Here is an 18,303-nt window from a genome sequence, read left to right as displayed (position 1 = left end):
CCAAAACAGTTTGTATGGAACATTATTTGTCCAAACCAAATTATATGGAAGTTTATTTAATGCTGCTACAGATTGTGTCCAAAACAATTGTATAGAACATTATTTGTCCAAACCAACTTATATGGAACATTGAATGGTTGTTATGGTGTGCACAAAATACTCAATAATTGACCAATTCTTCATCCATTGACACATCAAAACATTACACCAGTAGGCAATTCATTAACACCATTGCCATAAATATCTGTACTAACCAATTAACTACTTCAGGGCAACAACCTCAGTCTCTTTACTCCAGAGAACTCAATTGAGCCAAAACACAACAACAACATAACAATAACAAAAAAGATCCATGACAAAATGCATGCAAACTTCCACATTCTCTACTTCTCTTCAGCAAACATGGAATTTTCCTTAGCTTTTGCACAGACAGCTCGAGCATTTCTCTCCTTCTCCTTGGCTTTGGCTTCCTCTTCAAGAGCCTTTTCTGCCATTTGCCTAGCTTCTTCTATCATTTCCAGAGCTGTCATTTCCTTCTCATTGGCAAGTTGGAAAGCACTCTGAAGCCTAGACATCCTCTCTAGAACCAAATGTGCAGTTTCACTCCCAAGAGGACAGGTTGGGTTATCAAGCCAAACAAAGAAATGACACTTAGGACCAGCCTTATAACGGCTACAACCCAAGAACCTCCTCCCAAAATTATACAAACTCAAACTTGTTCTCAAAAACACAAGTCTACTCATTATACATATGCCCACATAAACCCGAGAAACTACCACTTGATGAAGACATATCAACAAAACACGAGTTTCACATAGTAAGTTGGCACTTGAACAAAATTTGAAACCCTAAATCGAGAATAGACACAAATAACTTGATTTTCTTTACCGAAACTACCTTCCCTAGTTTCGATGTTGCGAAACTTGTGTTTTCTCCCCCTCCAGACACTCCAAACCACGAAGAACACCACAGGTCTCTCTCTCGAAAAGTTTATGAGTTTTAGATGTTTTGATTCGAGTTATGTTGTGGTTTGGGGTTAAGAGGTGTTTTTGAATTGATTGGGCTTAAGGTGGGTTACGAAGATTAACAAAAACATACCATAGGTGTGTTAAGTGATACTTTTCAAATCACGGGTAGGCAAAGTGATTTTCACCTAAACCACAGGTGGACTATGTGTAATTACCTCATAAAAAAAAAACTTAAAGTCCTTTATATATAATATATAAGTAATAAATCAATAAGTTTACCATATGTGAAGGTGGTTTTGTAATAGAAAGGCTTTGTAACTCATCACATATGAGAGTCTGAAAAATGTGAGCTCGAGTAATAGTAACCCCCATTATTGCATGAATTGTCCCAGACTCCCATATCGTACTTTAGTTGGGTTTAAGTGGGTTGAGAGAAGTGACCACATCTATAAGTCTCTTTTATCTCAAGTGAAAAAAAAAAAAAAAAACCAAGTATTTCAAGTCCTATATAGTATATAAGTAATAAATGAATAAGGTTACCAAACGTGAAGTATGTTTAATAAACGTGCAAGTTTAAGAGTTGTGAATTCGAATAGTAACACCCTATTATTGCACGAATTGTCCTACACCAAACCTGAATTGAGCTTAAGTGGGCCGAAAGAAGTGACCACATCAAAATACGAAGTTCAACCAAGGGTTAGACGTAAACCGGTTCTGTCAAAATCGGGACCTGGAACCAATTCACGTTGACCGTTTCGGTTTTTAAAACTTTTTCTTTATTATCTTTTTTGAAAAAAGAAAAAGAAAAAGAAAAAGAAAAAGAAAAAGCTATGGTAAAAGCAAAAGAGACACTACTGTGAACTCCACTGCCCCAACTCCATTTCAATCTCACAGTGGCGGCAAAACCCCACACACACACACACACACACACACACACACAAATCAAAACTTGATGGCGACGGAGGGACCCTCCTCCTCCTCCTCCTCCTCCGCCGTAGTCTGCAACCTAGCGATTCTCGACTCTCTCACCGACGATTCCATCCGACAAATCCACGATAGCTACACTGGCTTCTGCGCCACCACCGTAACTCTTCTCACCGGCGCCGGTGACCTCTCCGTCGGCCCCGAGTTCATCGCTCACATCCATTCCCTCTGCCACCACGGCCTCCACTCTCCCGTCCGCGACCACTTTCTCAAGTCACTAGAGGTATATATACATATATATCTATGTATGCAAGATTGTTATAATGCTCTCAATTTTCAAAGTTAGGGCACTATTTGTTTTGAAAATTCGTACTTCAATTAGGGTTTCATTGTCTGTGTGTGCAGGAAATTTTTGAGCAAAATGGAGCTTCGAAATTTTGGCGCCATTTTGATGCTTACACCAATTTTGCAATTCTCTCCAAAAACCCACCCCCTGTATGTATAGCATCAATGGCAATAGCTTATTATTGGATTTATATTTTAAAGTTTTCACCTTTGGATTATATGCTTTCATTCTTCTTAACATTCACACAAAATTTCGTACTATTTGATTCATCCTCATGTTTTGTGGATATTTTTTAAATAAAGAAAGTTTTTTTTTTTTTTATAATTCAATTATTACAACAAGTGGGGAGGAGGGATTTGAACCGTAGTTCTCCTTAAGTAGGAGACTAGATAATGCCACTGAGCTACAAGACTCTTGAAAATTCTAAAATACAATGCTCTTGAGCATGGGTATAGACTGCTTAGTTTGTCATGGGTGCCTCTAAATTACCCGACAAGTGGTTCTAATGGGTGGGGTCTATTAATTGTAGGTTTTACTAGCTAGAAGCGAGTCCAAAGGTCTTTTGAGAGGTTCCCTATGTTATCCAAACTTGAAATTTAAAACATCTTATAGTTGTGTTTGTGTGTGTGTGTGTGTGTGTGTGTGTGTGAGAGAGAGAGAGAGAGAGAGAGAGAGAGAGAGTGATCAATTAAAATTCTTGATAAAGATAAGGTTTTGAATTGGAAAATTGGTGACTTGCACTTCTTCTTCTTTTTTTGGAATTATACACACAACGCATGTGGTGGATCATGAACCAGTGATCTCACCTTCTACTTTACATTTATGAGGGTAATGTAGAGAGAGAGGAGATGCCATTTAAGCTACAACTCATTGGCTTAATTGTGAAGTGCAGATATGCGAGAGTGAGGTTCAGGAAGTGCTGTGCAAAGCTCTAGAAGAGATATCTTTGGAAAAGCAATACCAGGAGAAGTGCTTATTGATGTTGTCTCATGCTTTGCAGTCCTACAAGGATCAGATGTCTGAGGGAAGGAATCCTTCGGATGCGGAGAGAAGCCATCTCTTTTCTAGATACCAATTACTCTTGTCTTCAGTGCTTATGGCTAGTCTTCCTCGGCATTTTCCTGGTATACACTTAATGATATATCTTGATTGATTACTAGTATTCTTGAGCATAGTGCTTTTGCTGAGTTTGTGTTGGCTAAAAGCTAGATTTCAATGAATGCTATTTGGTAGTTAGCATCCTTCATCTAAGTATCTTTTCATTTTTTGGCTCGTTCTGTGTGTTATGAAGATTGAAAGTTTGGGTGATGGATATTATAAATTCACATTTGATGCATAAAAAATTTATTTGGGTTGGGTTCAGGTATTGCTTGGATCTGCATGTCAGTATCCATAGCAAGTGAATACATTCTATTTGGTGGCTCAGTATAGAAGAAAACAAGCTCAAATTTTGATTTATAATCGTCAATCTAAATTGTTTTGTTATATTCTGGTGCTCCCCTATGCTCCCAAAAAACATAGAAGCCCTGGAAAGAATATATACATTTATTTTTTTCCAAAGGATGAATGTATTCCTCAACAATTGATTGAAATGGGAGGCCTACTTATTTCTATACCAAGGAGTATTTGAACTCATCAAGTAACTAGATATAGATGGGGCAGCAATCATCGCTGTCTTGATGCACCGTTTGTTGGATTGATCTTCTGCTGAATGTTCTAATTTTTTGCCATCACCCAGTTCTCCACTACACTAGTCAGTACAAGGTCAAGTCGCTCAACTTTAATTAGGTGTGCTTTAGGATTAAAACAATCCACTCTTCTTTTTTTACCTGATTATCTACACTGGAGATCTTTCGTTTATGTTGTCTAAAAATTAGCTTTGTGTATGTAACAATTTCCTGATTTTACTTTAATTTCTTCCTTCTTTTTACCTCCCAAATGTTCTTAGAGATACTCCACTGGTATTTTAAGGGAAGGTTGGAGGAACTGAGTACAATAATGGGTGGAGAGTTCTATGATGATGAATCTCAAGACAAAGATGAAATGGATTTAGATGAAAAAAGCAAAATCTCTTATAGGACTGGTGAAATGGATATTGATGAATGTTCTCACCAGGGTAAGTTCTTGGAGAACAATAAGTTGGTAAAGAACATTGGGAAGGTTGTTCGAGATCTTAGAAATCTTGGATTTACATCTATGACTGAAGATACCTATTCTTGTGCCATATTTCTGCTTCTAAATGTGAGCATGTGTTCCATTTTTGCAATACTTGTCCAGCTCATTTCTTTTCACCTCTACATTGGCATTTTTCTTTTCATTTCCAATGTTGTATTGTTGTATTGGACATCCTCTTTTCCAATACTATATGTGAGAATCACATCTCACATTTTCTTTGTATGTAATTTGTCTTTGGGTCCCATCAAAATTTTCCTGTATGTGTGGCAGGCTAAAGTACATGATTTGGCTGGTGATGATTACAGAAGTTCTGTTTTGGAGTCCATTAAAGGGTGGATACAGGTATTTTTTCTTGTTTGTGTTGCCTTATATTTTTAATTATCATTTTCTAAAATCCCTAATGTCTGAACTTTGAATCTATCCAAGATGTTTTCATTTGCATTGGACTTTTGATTCAATAAACCTGGTCCTTGTTTTGAGTTAATGGGTTAAATTGTACTGGTCTATACCATATGACAGATGTTTTCTTGTCTATATATGCGGAAGGTCGTTGAACAGTTGTTGAAGATCTTATAGTTGTTTCGGCCAGGCATATAATTATTTGGTTTGTATGTAATTGGGTTTTTGATATAAATTATTTGTTAGTTAGAATATGGCTATATACAAAATTGTAATAGTTCTTTGGTCATAAACAGTGATTTGATTTGATTTAAGGAGCTACTGTAATTGTCCAAAAATTCTTCCTGCATAGAGTGAATGCCATCTACAAGATGCTGTAAAATTGATATTGTTTTTCTTGCCATATTTTGTATTTCTTCTGCTTATTTTTCTACTGTCCTCCATGCTAGTTTCTAGTTTTGGTATATATTTTTATGCTACTAATAAATGACTCCATATACTTGGAGTTATGTATCCCAGGCTGTGCCTCTCCAGTTTTTCCATGCACTTCTTGCTTATCTCGGTGACTCTGTTAGTTATGATAGTCCTTCATCTGGTCTCAAATCACCTTTGGCTTCACTTCCTTTGTCATGCTATCCTGGAATTGATACTCCTCAAGACTTTTTAGATGGCAGTTTCGGCTAGAGTATTTTGCTTATGAGACGTTGCAAGATTTAAGGATAGCCAAACTATTTGAGATAATTGTGGATTATCCTGACAGGTGATTCCTTTTACATTCTTAATCTGGTATTTTCCTTGGTTTCCTATTGTAGAAGTCAAGTAAATGTGATTGTTTAGTGGTCAAGTTGTCAAATTGTGCACTGGTCTTGCTTTATTTTTGTTTCTTAAAAATGAGAAGAGAATTAAGATTCTTACAGTGGCTATAATGCAACATAATTTGATGTGATGAGATCTCTATATCAACTGGATGGTGAAATGGGTGTTAATGTTTGATACAATCACCTGAATGCCTGAAAGATTCTCCTGTGGTTGTCCTCATTCTGTTTTCCATTTTTCTTTTCTTATTTTTTTTTTTCTAATAAATTTTGCAGCTCTACAGCTAATGAAGATTTAAAACAATGTCTTGAATGTACGGGACAACATTCTAAGTTGGTTGAATCATTTATCTCAGCACCACAATATCGCTTGCTTACTGCTGGTGCCTCAACCAATGACATACTGCGTCAATATGTTTCAACTATTAAAGCACTACGGACTATAGACTCAGCAGGTGTTTTTCTTGAAGCAGTTGGTGAACCAGTAAGAGACTATTTAAGGGGAAGGAAAGATACCATAAAATGCATTGTGACAATGTTAACTGATGGGACTGGTGGAAATCCTAATGTATCTGGAAATGCTGGGGATAGCCTTCTTGAAGAATTAAATAGAGATGAAGAAAGTCAAGAGAATACTGGTGTTGATGACGATTTCATCACCGATGACAAGCAAGCATGGATCAATGCTGCCTGGTATGTTTATGCTATCATGGCAATGGATGGTATGTAACTTAGTTGTACCTTTAAGCTTGCCTTGTCAGTTGACTGATACATGTCTCCATGAATTCTGCCTGTCAGCTGGGAGCCTGATCCTGTAGAAGCTGACCCATTGAAAGGTAGTAGGAACTGGAGGAAGGTTGACATACTTGGGATGATTGTTGGCATAATTAGTTCAAAGGACCAACTAGTCAATGAATATCGTGTTATGCTGGCGGAAAAGCTTCTCAACAAATCTGATTATGACATTGACTCAGAGATACGTACTTTGGAACTCCTCAAGGCAAGTGGTTTGTATATTGGAGTCTTTGATCTGTTTAATTAGCTCTCCTGGTAGTAGTTGATATTTGGCATTCTCTTTGTTGCGTTAGAAATTTTCGCCTTCATTTTCATGGTGGTACTGTCATCCTGCAGATACATTTTGGGGAGGGCAGCATGCAAAAATGTGAAATAATGCCCGATGACCTGATAGATTCAAAGAGGACAAACTCCAATATAAAAGTAACCATTGCTCAGACCCCTCTGATGGGTAGCATTTTGAAATTAGGAATGAGATAATCTATGATTAGGTGACACCTCATCAAATTTGATGGTGCTGCACCCATCTTCTCATTCCATGGCAAGAATACTTTCCATATCCAAATCATTCAAATAAATCTACAAACTATGATGGATGGCATTTTGCTTGAATAAGTATAGTATTATGATTTATATCTTTCTTTAGTAGTTTTTGGGACTACTTGTGCCATGATTGCCAGTAGGCCATCTTAGTTTTGTATGATCTATTCATTTATGAAAAAATTTCAAGTAACCTTTGGTGAATAAATTCTTGGGGGCTGAGCTGGGGGATTCTGCAGTGTCAATGGATATTCTTGATGCTACAATCATATCTTCTAATTTCTGGCCTCTAATACAGGTATAGAGGTCACCATTGCTATCATTGATATCAATCATTTTAAATTCTGGTAGTCGGAAAAGGCTTGACAATTACGTGATCTTTGTTGATGGTCTCCTATATGGGGTTTTACTAATAGTAACTCCGTTCAGTCCATTGCTGATTTTTTTTGAGCTGTTGCCTTTTTTTTACAGAATAATTTTTTTCTAATTCTTTAGACTCCTTTGTGGTCATTGTACATGTGCATTAAGTAGTCTTATTTCAATAAATTTTTTCTTTACTTATATAAAAAAAAATAAAAAAAAAAAGTTTTCTGGCAATAGTACTTGATGCGCTATCTAATATGATTGGGCATATTTACATGTTTTCTCATTTCTGCTATCACACACACTCTGCTGTCTCTGCATGAAGTATCTGTTTACACCAACACTATAGACCTATATCTGTCCCTTGCTAACAATATATATACTTGGGTTAAAATTTCTTCTTTTCAAATGACAATTTCTTTTTCTTTAGTGACATTATTTTTGCTCTATTAACGTTGAATAAAATTTTCAGGATGAGACCCTTAATGTGCCTGAGCCAGTTGACAACCTTCTCTCTGATTATGAAAAGAGGTTTAATGAAATCAAAACCCCTTGTAAGCTTCTATGGAAGAAAAATCTTAGTACTGTCAAGGTATGGTTCAGAATTTAAAAAAATGCAATTTGATACATACACTGATATTTGGATTACTTCCATGTTTAAACAAAGCAAAATTTGTCCAGTTTTCCTTTCTCTCTGTCCTGAATCAGTAAATCATTCACTTTTTTATTTATCATGGATGTGCATTTGGAGTTGCAATTTGAAGATAGGGCAGTGCAGTTCACAGTGGCACCTGTACATGCAGCAATTATTATGCAATTTCAGGATCAAACAAGGTAACCATGGGAATTATCTGATGCATTATATGCTATTCATCAATAGTGTAACCACATTTGTATTTTCTACTTTCAGTTGGACCTCTAAAAATCTTGCAGCTGCTATTGGCTTACCTGTAGATGTACTCAATCGAAGGATAAATTTTTGGATAAGCATGGTATCTGATAACATTCACGTACTCAATTAGTTTTGGACACTTGATAGATCTAATGAAAACTCCTGGATTGCTGCTGAACATACATGACCAATTCAATGATTCATTCTAGTGAGTGATCAATTATTGTTGGACACCCAATAGATTTTTAATAGATGGAAAAAAAAAATAATAAGGCTTACTTGCTTGGTTTAGTTTCCTTTACCTCAGAACTTTCCACATTATACTGGCAAGGGCACTGATCTTATTTTATTGACTTTGTGGTTACTTTGAATCATATGATTTGTTGCTTTTTTTGTGAAGTCAACCTTTTTGATTTTTTCCTTCCAAGTGCTGGTTAAAACTTTTCAATTAGGTAGAAATTTGGTAATCCATAAAAATTCAAATATATGACAATCTTCAAGGGCTGGGGTCAAGATGAAAACTAATTTTATTAACCTCCTTTTGTAATCAGGGAATCCTTGAAGAATCACTTGGGGCAGACTCTAATGACCATGTATTTGCCCTGATGGAAGGCATGGTTGAAACTAATAAGAATGGTGGAAATAGTGGGAGTTGTGAGGAGATTTTAGTTGGTGATGACAAGGGAGAGAGATCTGTGGCCTCTGTTGAGGATCAAATACGCAAGGATCAATGCATATTTATGAGGTATGTGATGTGAATTTGAGCATTATTTGACGTATTTGCATGAATGGTTGTTTAAAACTGTTCCGTTGTTTCTTTTTCTGACTTTCCTCGTACAAATTCCAAATTAGTTAGACTCAAGGCCCTGCTTTGAAGGATATTTACTTTTATTTATAGGGTTGGGTGGGTCTGGTGTTTCATTTTGGACTAAGGCTATAACTAAAAGTTACTCTTAACTCACCAAGGTTAAGTAGAAGCAGATATCCCCAGAAAAAGAGATGGAGAAGAACAGAAACACTGAAACACATGCCCATGAAGCCAATTATTTGAATCCTAGCCTAGGTCATTATCACTTGCTGAATCCAAAGTGACAAATTGGGTGGGTCTGGTGTTTCATTTTGGACTAAAGGCTATAACTTAATGTTTCTCTTAACTCACCAAGGTTAAGAAGAAGCAGATATCCCCAGAAAAAGAGATGGGGAAGAACAGAAACACTGAAACACATGCCCATGAAGCCAATTATTTGAATACTAGCCTAGGTCATTATCACTTGCTGAGTCCAAAGTGACAAATGAGGGTTTTTTTCTTCTTTTTTAATGAATTAAAAATGAGGCACTTTTTTTGTAATGTAATGAAATGTGACTAGTAAGGATATTTTATTGGATAGGACTAGGGGTGTTTGCGGTACGGTGGGGTGCAGTTTTGGGCCATTTTTAGCACTGTACTTTGCGGTGCAGTTTAGCCAAAACCATAACTGTACCGCACCTCATTTTTGCAGTCACGTGCAGTACGGTACAATGTAGTGCAATGTGGATTAGAGTTTAACTAAAACCATAACTACACCACACCTCATTTTTGTGGTTACATGTGCGATGCGATATATATGATGCAGTTTAAAATTGGTATATTTTTCAAATTTTGTGTTTTCTTGCCCAGCTTAAAACTGCTTTTTCCCTTTGTTTTGGGCCAAATTTTAAACTATTGAGTTAGTTTTTCTTTGTTTTTGGTTGGTTTCCTAATCAACACTTGGGTTATTAAACTATTAATAATATATATATATATATATAGGTTGTGTTAACGGGTACTGTAAAGTGTCCATTAACAACACATTTTGGGTAATTTTTTGTGTAGCTTTTTTAACTTTTGACAATTTTTCAGTTTTTGGTATTTTTTTATAATTTCTTTTAGCAGTTTTTTGAAAGCTTTTTTTCCTCTTTTTAAGTTAAACACAAAAGAGGAAACTTTAACCAGCACCGCACAGTGCCGGTTAACATTTTCCTATATATATATATATATAGAGAGAGAGAGAGAGAGAGAGAGAGGGTGTGGTATGGTGCGATGTGATGCTGTGTGCTGTTAGTTGTGATGCATTGCGGTTATACCATTTTGAGAGTGATTTTGGTGCGATTTTTGCGGTTTGGTGAACACTCCTAGATAAGACGGATTTGGATCCCATACAATATTTAGAGTATTGAACAGGATGCAATGGCATCCAATGACTAAAAATTATTAAAATTAAAATAAATAAAAAAAGTTGAAAAATATTTGCGATTGGAGGGGATTTCTTTTAACTTTTTACTATTTATTTTTTAAACTTTTTTGGTCCAATCCAAAGGCAGTTATTTTTAATATTTATCTATCCATTAGATGCTATTGTATCCTGTGCAATATCTAGAGTATTATATAGGATATAAATCCTATTGCGACATTATTCATAATAAAGAAAGAGACGCGTCAATAGTCAATTCAAATCCTATTTGCTAACCATTATGATTCTTTATTTAAATTATGTTATGTTAAAATTTTTAATTTTATCTCTATTATACTTTTTTTTTTTGTTTTGGTTTTGTGGCTAGATAATTTGAGGAAGTCTTGTTGCTAGAATATCATTTGTTCTGGTCTTGACTTCCTCTTATGAGAATTGAAGGCACAGAGCCAGATGAATACATTTTAAGGCTCAAGGCAAAAACAAATTAGTGATTTTTTAGTATTTAAATATCAATTAAATATTATTTATTCAATTTTCTATATTATATTTTTTATTTAAAAACCTTTGTTCTTATTTTGTGAGATGCAATTTTTTAATTAAGTTTTTGTATTTAGTGTTAACATCTTTTTTTATAAGATGTTATAAAAATTGATTGTAAATGATTGTTTGGTACACTCTTTTAAATATATATATATATATATATATATATATATATATATATATATATATATATATATATATTCTCAATTGGGAAGGATTTCTAAAGCAAAACCCACCTATATATATGTGTGTGTGTGTGTTTTTCCTTTTAAAAAAATCAATTACCATTCTAGAATTTTAGGACATTTTTGCACTATTTTAAAGGTCTTTTATTTATGTAATGAGGACCTTAAAAGTTAGAACACCTTCAATATTTTTGGCATAGGTGTTGCCATAGGCCTAAGCGACTAAAATAATTTGTCACTCATCTAACTTTCATTTTTGGATGAATTTTTGTTCTTGAGTAAATATAATTGCAATAGTACGTTAATTTCTAATTTTTATTACTTGCTTGCATCAATGTTTTGTCCGTGGTGTTTTTATTATTGATGTTCATATATTTACTTAAACAAATATAAATAGTTTCTCAGTTATAAGAATATTGGACACATAAATACATAATGAGTCAGTAATTAATTATGGCTTTTAATTGGTTTATATATTATAGGAAAGCCAGCAACAACATTTTGGGTCTTTTGATGTGGGCTTTGGCTCTGTTGTTAAGGCTGAGGCTAGCTAGTACTTTTTTGTATTTTTCTTTGTTCTAAATAAGATTTGCAGTTCATAAATAAATAAATAAATAAAAAAAGCCAACAACAATGTATAGATGTTAGTATTTTTTTTTTTTTCATGTACTAATTTAATCTTAAAAGCTAAAACTTAGTATTTTTATCAGGCCTGACAAAATAGCTTCAACCTGATGATCAAACCCAACTCAATCCATACAAGTTCGGTTGCATTAATTTTAGAGCTACCATAAACTAGCTTGGATTGGATGTTTCTCAATCCGATGAGTAAGGTTAGATTGAGAAAGGTGTGGTAGATATTGAAGCTATGGCAACGGTAAAACCCTTTAAATTTTCTCTACAAATAGGGATTTCTAAAGCAATTCTTGAAAGATATTTAGATCTTATTATGAATACTCTGAAAGCAAAAGATGTATCTGTAGCTTTGTTTGGTCATTTGATTTCTAATGCTAAATTACTTGCAGATAGCTTTAGGGGTATTAATTTATCCAAGGGTTGTCAAAATTAGGATTCTACGTAAGATCATGGGAGGTAGGTAGGTAGAATCGTGGATCGTAAGATCCAACATATTTTAAATTTAAAGCAAAAAACACATCAATAATGATTTTGTATGTTGAATAATCATGTACATAGAAATTAGCTAACTACAATATAAAATTCAAAAGCAAGACGAATATTAAGGTGAAGTGAACATTTAGGGCCTGTTTGGTTTAGCATTTCAAACTTACATTTTTACATTTTAAACAGTATTATACATATTTTTACACACATTTTCACCCACACGTATTTCAAAAAATTACAAAAATATTATCTCAAACTACTCTACCTAACACCTTCTTAATTATTCTCATTCTAAGATTCTTATAAGTTATAATTACTGTCTTAATCATCATTATTCATTTCATCATTTATGTAGACATTGTATATTTATAAACTAGAGTTGCAAAAGACATCAAGATACAATTTCACACTCAACTATTCAAGTTATATTACTCAACAACAATTAAAGAGCATGCTAAAAAAAAACAATCAATCAATATACAAATACAAACATAACTAATAAAATTATATATAAAAAAAATATTTTAGTAATATTAGAATACTAGCAAACAAATTTAACAACATTATAGCTTAAAAGACAACAAAGTCAACATCAAATTCTTAATTAGAAATGATTAAGCATTCTTTCATTTTGATTACAAAGAACTAGAAATTAGAAAACATTTGTTTAGGTAAACATAATTTTATATAAAAAAAAGGTCATACAATCACAACATGGAAAAATAAAAACCTTTAAGTTTCACTAATACTAAAAACTTATCCCATAAAAGAAAACCAAAAATTTATGTTTTGGTAGGATTGGTAGAATCTCATACAATCCTACAATTTTTGCAATCCTAAACGTTTTGATGAGGTAGGATCGTAAAATCGTGTGATCTTATGATCCAAATCGTGATTTTGACAACCATAAGTTTATCTCATGTTCGCTGCTTAGGTAATTTGCTGCTCATAACCTTTCTAAATATGTCAAACACGTCACAAATTTTTCAGTGTGGATGAAAGATGTTCTTTTCCACCTTACTACTGTGATCCAAAATGCCCCTAAGTTATAGTTGCAACAAATATATGGCTTACAATACTAGTCTGTTTCTAGTCTGTTTCGGGTGACTTAAAAAAAAATCAATTTATTTCTTGCATACAATTTTTTAAAATCTCACATTTTTGTTGTTCAAATTACAACTTTACAACACGTAGCATTATAAACGAAATAATATTTATATGGTAAAATTTCTGATGGTTGAATAAAAGATAAAGGTTCAATTTTGGCTTGTACAAAAAAAAAAAAATTTAATATTTTGATTTGATTATAAAGACCACAATTATAAGTAGACTTTATAATCTATAACTCTATAAAAATAAAAATAAAAATAAATAATGAAAATAAAACCGTACCAAACTCATAGATGCTGTATCTTTTTCTACTGAAATATAGATGCTGGATCATTGTGAAAGGTTTTTGGACTTTTGCCCAACGAAACAATCTAATTTAATGAAAATAAAACCGTACCAGACTCATAAATACTATATATATAATTGCAACTGCAACACATTATTGACTATGACAATGTTACACTTTCATTATGATTTTTTTTTTGTACTTTACAAAATCAATTGGTATCTCAGTTATAAGAATATTGGACACATAAATACATAATGAATTGGTAATTATCACTTTTATTTTATTTATAATTTTATATTATAGAAAAGCCAACAACAATAGATGCTAGTATTGTTTTTTCATTTATTAATTTAATCTTAAAAGATAGTACATTTTGCTAAGCATGACAAAATATCTCTTCCATCTTCAGTTGCTGCCTTGGAATGTTTGGCGGTTGTTCATGCGCTTAGATTTGCCAGTGAATGTGGCTTCTCCCCTATTATCCTTGAGTAGAGGGTGGCAAATGGGTGGGCTTGGGTGGGTTTGGGGTGGATTTAATTGGGTTGGGTATATAAAACTTATTTACCCAATTAAAATTTATCTAACTAATTGTTTCTAACCTAAATCCAACTCAACCCAATTATTACGGGTAAATTTCAACCCTCCCAATTACCCAATTATCAAAATTACTAAAATGCCATTAAAGTGAAAATGACCAAAGTACTCTAAAATCTTTAAAAATGACCAAAATACCTCAAAACCAAAAAATTACTAAAATATTTCCAAAACCCAAAAAATTACCAAAATACTCCAAAAAAAAACCAAAATACCCCCAAAATACCCCCAAAGCCAAAAAAATGACCAAAATACCCCCGAAACCAAAAAAAGGCCAAAATACTCCCAAAACCCAGAAAACGACCAAAATACCCCCGAAACTCAGAAATGACCAAAATACTCCCGAAACACAAAAAACGACCAAAATACCCCACCCCCCCCCCCCCCAAAACCCAAAAATTACCAAAATACCCCCTAAACTCAAAAATTACCAAAATGCAAACACATGACAAGAGCATTGGACCTAACCGTTCCATAATATAGAAGTACTGCATGTTTTATTAATAAAACTTTTCTTGTAAGCTAATTATTTCTTTGATCAGTTGCAGGGTCTAATCCCAGAGGAAAAGGTATATACATTCAATGCACCCTACTATGGTCCACGTGCCGAAGAGATAGAATTAGAGGTACAAAAAGAAGGATCATTCATTATGGATCGGCTGGAAGCGTTTGAGATTGATTGGGATGGAGGTGTAGACATGCCTAACACAATTAATGGGACACTTTCAAGTGGGCAGCGAGTGGCCAAGACCATAAGGGCTGTGATTGAGTCAAAGCTGGAATCTCATTTTGGAAGAGATATAATGGATGAATTATTTCAAGGCATGTTGAATTAGTGGACGAGCACTTGGCAAAAACTAGAACCAAGTACACAAATTTGGTCATTCACCTTGTAAGAAAGGGTTGAAAAATGTAAAGGCCTATGGAATCACATTATATCTTATATGTGATTTGGACTTAATGTCCTAAATTAACTAAGTTTTATTATGTTAATAGTCAGTAGAAGTTTTAATTCACCGTATAAAAACTACCAAATGAACCACATCCCATTAGTCTCCACATGCCCAATTCATTTGATAGTAATATGAGATTAAAGACATAGCTGCACCTAACAACATGGAGTCATAACCTTGAACTTCAAAAACAAAAACTGAAGAGTAGCAAAGGATTTTAAAATGCTTTCTAGATTCTGACTTACATGTTTAATAAGGATGAGCCATCGCTAACACGATCAAAATAAAAAAAGACTGCACTCAATGATTAATGCAGGTTATACATTTTTAAATGTATCCCCAAGAAAGTCTTCTTCGAACCCAAAAAATAAATTGCAGCCTTAGGATCCCAGATGTTAGCCTCTTTTTTCTTGTATTGCTTTGTACTGGTTTATTGAAGCACCTTGTCCCACAGCATAGTCCATAAGCTTGTCAAATGTCCCACTCTCCACTACCTTTATGTCTAAGGGACCAATGGACTTATCTGAAACCCTGCCTTGGCGGTATACACTGTTGAATGATTCTTCAACAGTGAGGCAACAATCCTCAAAAACTGAAGGAGGAATTGGTGTTGCCCGGCTGAGGCTAATCTCCCAGTACAGGACATAGTGCCCCGGGATAGTTGAAGTGTCAGCATAGCTGGTATATTCTGTGAGTGATACATCAAATGACAAAAGATTGTTAGCTGCATTCTTCACTGCATTTTGTAGTTCAACTTCATCGGTTTTATCAGAATCAATGCTAAGAACCACATTCTAACGTAAAACTTTAGAGAGTACACTATTGAAAATTGTTTAGCATTTGGAAAGCAAATGGTTAAACAGTACCTTAAGACCCCAACCAATCAGACTAGATGCGTACCACAAATAACATAGATTCAGGATTGGCAACTCACACTTAAGCCAATACACTTAAATTAATGCGGAAATTTGAACTAAACACAAACCCCATTACAGCCCATACTTGAACTTAGTTAAAAATTTCAAAGCATTAACCAGTACCAGCATAGTTAAAAGATTATAAATAAATAAAAAAACTACAATTCAACATACCACATTTAATCTACTATCTTAAGACTTAATTTGACACTACAATCATGGCCCGATGGTTCAATTAAAAAGAACACCAATTTGGAAGTCTCAAGTAAGCATTAAAACAAACACCTGAAGAGCAACCTAGAACGAACAGCCTAACAGGACGCTTAGGACTCCCATATCTTCTCTTAGACCCATCTCTTTCATGCCTATCAGCTCTATCATGCCTATCATACCTGTCCTTGCTAGATCACCCGTTTCCTTTCTTTTCTCTCACTTTCTCAGAGACCAAACAGTGCAAAGTGGGGAATAGAAAGAAAGAAAAAAGACTGAAATTTGAAAATTACCAGGTGGGCTTCTAAGGAGACGAAAATCTGAGAGAAATGACGAAAATCTGAGGAGTCTCCGAAGCTTTGAAGCTGCTGAAGATGTTGGGTTTCTGACTAAAACGTGATTGGAGGCCGAGAAAATGAGGGAAAATGAGGAAAAATGAAACCCTTGTGAAACCTTGAAACGTCTGACTGTCTGAGGAGTGAGGGCTGGGTTTTTTTTTTTTTTTTTTTTTTAATAGGATGGGCTGGGTTGAATTTGGTTATATTGATTTTGGGTTAAATGGACTTCAACGAGTTTTTAGTTAAAACCTAATAATTATTGGGTCTAATTAAATTGATGTTTATTTAACCCAACTAATAATTGGATAGATTTTAATTCAATTAAAGTGGGTGAATTTGAATGGACAAATAAATTTGAGTTTACTTTACCACCCCCACTTGAGGGTGATTTGTATGCAAAGCTCTTGGTAGCCAAGAAGAGTCATTTACTTCTTTTGGTCATTTAGTAGCTAAAGCCAAAATTTATTGTAAAGACCTTTTGTATAGTTATTTTTTCTCATGCCCGTAGATAAGGTGTGTAACTCATAACTTGATTACACATGTTAGTAATTTATCGATGTGAACATATCTCAATTCTGTAACTTTGACTGATGTTGATTGAGTTTTCTTAATAATATTTTCAATCTTCTTGTAAAAACAAATAAAAATACTATACGTGACAAAATAGCTTCAACCCAATGAACTAACCCAACTCAATCCGTACAAGTTGGGTTGGGTTGATATTTAGAGCAACCCAAACTACCTTGGACAGGAGATTTCTCAGTCCAAAAAGTAAGGTTATATCAGAAAATACCACAAACACAAACTCAAACCTAAACCCAAATTCAACACACTCCTAAGTTATACTTGAAAGAATAATACACATACATACATACATACATACATATATATATATATATATATATATTGAGAAATACTTGAAAGAACAATATAGCTTAAAGTAATAGCCTATTTGGGATGCCTTAAAAATGAAAATAAATCAATTTATTTCTTAGGTACAATTTTTTAAAACCTCCCCCTCCCCCTTTTTTTTTTTTAATTCTAATTCCAACTTTAAAAGACTCAACATTATAAACGAAATAATCTAATCTAAATGAAAATAAAACCGTACCAAACTCATAGTCATAGATGCTGTATCATTTTTGCTGAAACATGGATGCTGTATCATTGTAAATGGTTTTTGGCCTTTTGCCCAACTATAGGAAAGTATTGAACAAACACTGATACAGATCAGCATGTATTTACAGCTAGTTTCATAATTACATCTGGGTTCTCAATTTTTGTTTTCTGTTTTTTTGTAATCTTCTTCATCATTAGAGATTATTAAATATCCGTGTTTTCATGGAAGTGATTGAAGTGACTATGCAGTAAGCCCTGCTGCAGTGGTGGCAGTTGGTGACTTATTTCTCTTATATATGAAAATGGATACAATCAAATTAATACAACGTAAAGAAAGGACGAACAAGGAAGCTGTAAAGAAAGGATGTAAAGAAAGGACGAATAAGGAAGGTACGAGTAAAGGATAAAACTAAACTAAAGGAAAGGATAATATATGTGAAGGACGAATAAATTAATAAAGGGAGTGTAAGAAAATCATGAAAGTTTGTTAATGGCATAT

At 34.0% G+C, this 18,303-nt stretch overlaps 1 long non-coding RNA gene and 1 pseudogene across 1 annotated transcript; one reads left to right on the top strand and one right to left on the bottom strand.

Moving 5' to 3' along the window:
- Positions 1-1,815: 1,815 nt before the first annotated feature.
- On the top strand, positions 1,816-15,283 carry LOC142629952 (anaphase-promoting complex subunit 2-like; annotated as a pseudogene).
- Positions 15,284-15,418: 135 nt separating this feature from the next.
- On the bottom strand, positions 15,419-17,191 carry LOC142629953 (uncharacterized). The gene is made up of 2 exons (XR_012843159.1): positions 16,641-17,191; positions 15,419-15,908 (listed from the first exon to the last, which is right to left on the bottom strand). It is a non-coding gene; the product is annotated as an uncharacterized LOC142629953 (long non-coding RNA).
- Positions 17,192-18,303: the final 1,112 nt, after the last annotated feature.

The sequence above is a fragment of the Castanea sativa genome, chromosome 3, assembly GCF_040712315.1.
Source record: "Castanea sativa cultivar Marrone di Chiusa Pesio chromosome 3, ASM4071231v1".
In the NCBI taxonomy this organism is placed as follows: domain Eukaryota; kingdom Viridiplantae; phylum Streptophyta; class Magnoliopsida; order Fagales; family Fagaceae; genus Castanea; species Castanea sativa.
The sequence above is the reverse complement of the archived record's forward strand: the minus strand, read 5'-3'. Positions and strand labels throughout refer to the sequence as shown.